The sequence below is a fragment of the Arabidopsis lyrata genome (genome assembly GCF_000004255.2).
Source record: "Arabidopsis lyrata subsp. lyrata unplaced genomic scaffold ARALYscaffold_451, whole genome shotgun sequence".
Classification (NCBI taxonomy): domain Eukaryota; kingdom Viridiplantae; phylum Streptophyta; class Magnoliopsida; order Brassicales; family Brassicaceae; genus Arabidopsis; species Arabidopsis lyrata.
This window is the reverse complement of record NW_003302247.1, coordinates 2,768-7,539: the sequence shown is the minus strand read 5'-3', so window position 1 is coordinate 7,539 and position 4,772 is coordinate 2,768.

The following is a 4,772-nucleotide window of genomic DNA, read 5'->3' as shown; positions in this document are numbered from 1 at the left end:
TATATGTTATCTACATTTCATCTGATTATTCTGAATTCCACTCATTCGTTATGGGGTGTGTTGGAAATTTATGTAGAGCTTTATCATTATGATTTGTACTAATATCACTATTGAGGCATAACCCATATTGAAATTTCATAATGTGTATTACAATTGTAGAAGGAAAAAGGTAATGAATATTTAATATGTGTTGGCTTGTGCTTTGGTTTGGTGATTGGTTAACTTCGTGTTTGGAGGAGCTAGTAAGACCATTCGGATGTGTAGCGTTGTTTTGGATTGTTAGATTTTGCTCTGCGCTATGCGATCTCGGGGAATGAGCTTGGTAGAGTGAGCTTGCGTTATAGTTTTCTTTGGTTCGTGTGGTTCCGTTCTGAGAGAGCTCATGGAAAGTTCATGAAGCCGTTTTCTTGTGATGCGAGTGGAGTCACTGATTTTGTGCTTTGTGTGCTTCGCCGTTGACGGCTCAGAGTTATCGGCCTACCGGTGAAAGGCTTCCATACACTTGGTTTCCAGTATATCGGCTTTTGCCGTTTGACAACGTGTTTTCTTCCTCCTTGAGGCGTCTTCTAGGCGATTCATCAAAATAGTTTTATCGCTTCATTGATTCCGAAAGCTTAATTGCTTTTGTTGATTTTAGTGGACCGAATGATATTTGCTTCCATGTTTTTTATCATTTTTTTGCCATGGAACCAAGCTATAGGTATTACATTCTTGTAACTCCTGACATTTTTCATTTTTATGAAATATTTACATTCTTAGCAAAAAAAATAAAAAAAAATAAAAGAATAATCCCTTTTACTTTTGCTCCTTGATTCTTGTCACGTAGATACAAACACTATCATCATATAATGATTATACATTTTCATATCTTAATGGGCCTATAGTAGGTTTATGTTACGAAGCCCAATTAGATCTGCAAAATAAAATAATGGCGCATCTACAGAATAGTGGACCGAAAGGGTAGACATAGGCCTTTTAAAGATTGAAGTAAATAAGACTGAACAGACCTACTAAAACAACAAGAGAATCAAAACAATAGAAGAAACAGTATTTTGTCCCTTCCGGGGACATCCGATAAGAGAAGAAGAAACAGTTTTTTTTTTCTTTTTCTTTTTTTCATTCTTACCATTTATGTTGTTTAAGATTATTATTATTTTTTTTTAAAACATAAGAGGCGAGTTACATCCCACAAATTACGGGTGAGCAATCCAAATTTATAGTTCAGGATGCAATTGGTTTATGGTTGTACAACTTGAGAAATAAAAATAACTCTTTCGGGATGGAGTGGAAGATGGGAGTTTGAGCCTAGTGAAGAGTCGAATTGTGTGACTCTCGGCCTAAGTGGTATATCGGTTCCAGAGGCATATCATCATCATACGTGACTTCTCACATTAACATGTCTACGTATGCGCAGATTTTAATCTAGTTGTACTTGCGTTCACATGACTACCTCCTAGTTTTTATATATGTAGTATCGTAATTAAAAAAAATTGAAATTAATTTTGGAAAAACAAATACTCATAAAGTCTTTGCTTCTCTGTTTTAATTATTTACTTGCTGATTACATGGATAATGATTTATATAGATCTGATTGTGATTGTGATTCTCTACTCATCTATAAGTGTATCATCATTTTGAAATGTTAGAATCGCCTCGTACTAATTATAAAGATAATCAACTCGAAACAAACAAAACAAAGTTCAAAATATATAATTAAAACTATTTAATTAATCTAATGGAACAGCAAATATCTGATAATCAAAATTCTTTTGCGATTCAAACGTGCATGCACTAAGGTGAACTTTTCTTGGAACCACATAGTGAAGAGATCACGTATCACGTCGGTAAGGCTAATTTTGGATTAGTTCTTACGTTTAAAATGGAAAAAACGTAGTATAAATGAATAATGAGGTTTGGTATAAAATAAATAACCCAAGTAAACCATGGGCAAATGGAATAAGAATATTAGCTTTGAATTTTATGTTTTGTTGCGAGTAAATTTTATTAAATTTTAGAGGGAGGCTACCTAACACTCCTGGATATCGTGCTTCCTAACTCCCCTTCAATACCGAGGTCTTCTTGTTAATTATTTGTACCAAACTATTTGAATTTAAGATTTTAAGGTGTAATGATTTAAAATTCCTCTTCCACCAAATTTGTTGAAAATTTTTATAAACTAATACATCGCATTTAATAGCTCTTGGTAATATGATAGGGTTATGAATTGTAATGAACTTTGAGAATTTATACATTAGTCTCAAAAACAAATAAATAAATGAAACTTGATTAGTGGGTTAATAAAAGAATATAGGTCGTGCCGGTCAACTACATTTAGCGTCTCATAATGTTCTAATAAATGAGCCTTAATTAATTGAATGGCTAACGTAACTGTTAATTAGTTTTTTTTTCTTCCATATGTGAATGATACTAAAAGTTAGTACTCCCTCTGTTTCATAATATATGATATTTTACCTAAAAACACACATTTTAAGAAATTTAATTTTGTTTTTAAAACTATCATTTAATATTTAATTTTAAAAAGTTCAACCAATGATATAAAAGACTGAAGAATATAAAAGGTCATAAAATATCAAATGTATTTAAAGTTGCATAGAAATTTGTAAAACATCCTATATTTTGAAACAAAAAATAAATTCTAAAACATCCTATATTTTTGAAACAGAGGAAGTAATTTTTTAGAATCAAGTGGCTTTTTAGACTAAATGAGATTGAATTGATTATTGATGGTTATTGCTACATCGAATTAAAAGTGTTCATATATGATTCTTTATAAATGTGGTAACGGAAAAAGACAATACCTCGTAGTACAAAAATCTACACAAAAATTATTATACTCCCTCTGTTTCACAAAGAGTGTCGTTTTAGAGTTTTGCACACAGATTAAAAAAACATTAAATTTTTTATTTTTTCTAAACAAAAACATCATTAACTATATATTTAAACACAATCTGCCCAATAGTAAAACAATCTGCAGAATACTAATAGTCATAAAACATAAAAAATCATTAAATTTTGTATTGAAAACCTAAAACGACACTCTTTATGAAACAAAAATAAAACCTTAAAACACACTCTTTGTGAAACGGAGAGAGTATTAAGTATTGCCTTGAGTAATTAGACAAACAATCGCACTATATATGTAGGAGTAAAACCGTAAAACTTCATACAAAACTATCGCAACAAAATATAAACGACGTCGACGATCGAGAGAGACCGAGTCAGATTTTTTTACAAAAGCAAAAACAAAAACCGAAATAGAAAACTAAGTGGGTCCCTTTACCGGTCACCGTCGCGTTGTGTTTGGTTGATGATGTTCAGTGACAAAGATCAAGTTGATGAGAAGCCAAATAGGTCCACTATCACTAACCCGACCCAACCAAAGCTAGCCCGACCCATTTCATCTTATTCTTCAATGTACTTAGACACGTGTTTCGCAACACGTAGAGGATAATGTAAGTCGTGATCATGAAACAGCACTTCGCAATTCTGACTAGGATTTAGGATATATACATCCGAAACACAATTACATTATGCACTTAAGTAATAACAAACTGAATAGAGCTCATATCTATAATTGTTTTTTTTAATTAACAAGCATGTTTTTCAGAATTGAAAAAACAAAAAACAAAAATCTTATTTATTTGGCAGATCCATACACGTAAATATGCATGTATTTAGCGTTTTTTTCCCTTAATCGCTAGGTATTTGGCAGTTAATTGCATGTAAAACTCTAGAAAAAATAAAGACCGCATCCAAACTTCTATTTAGTCGCGCATAACCTAACAAAGTCAAATTGGGTTTGGCTGAATCAGCCTGCTGCAATATCTAACTCCTAATTAATCAGCCTTATATGTGGTTCGAATTTCTATGGTATTGTTGATAATTATAAATGCTGACGCACGTTTGTGAATTTGTGATAACACACAAGAAAATAAATTATTGCATATCGGCCAACACCTAAATTTTGAGTGGGCTTTTCACCTCACTTGATTGCCTTGCTGCTATTTGCCCCACCACTAGTGCTCGATCGTATATACACGAACCAAAATAGAAAAGAAAAAGAAAACTTAAACTTTCCAAGCATGCAAAAATTAACAAATAGAAAAAAGAAAAAAAAAATCCAAATATGATAAAATAAAAATGTTAAGGAGGAGCTGACGAATTTACAACAATAATCATTTTTCTAATAGAACTCATGTATTGAAACAAATAATATTTATGAAGAAATGAATTCAAACGCGTAAGAGTTTTTATCAAGATCGTTGATGCATGTCTCTCGCATGCTCGTTAGGTTTTATACACAAAACATAAACAAATAAATAGAATTCTATTATTCATTGATATGATATCATATTATATAACACAAGATCAATACAGAAAATCAAGAAAATGTCAAACACATTACACAATAAAAGATGTCAACGCAAAGGCTACCGAGTCATCCGGTAACCTAACACCCTTTTATATTAAGGGACCTACATTAACGCGTGCATTTATATAAATATACGTAACCCAACCATTTCATACAAGAGAGAGAATCGCATTAACAAAAAAACAAACGAATCTTTTTGAGTTTAAACCCTTTTTCACTAACCGGAGAAATGGAGAGATCAACGCCGGAACATGTCTCCTCCGCACACAAGCGCCTAAGTGTGAGCTTCCTCGTATCTCTCATGGTAATTTGTGCTAGACACGCAAGCAGAGTTTCCAAGAAGCTTAAACCTAAGACGAGTCGGAAGCAAACTCATCTC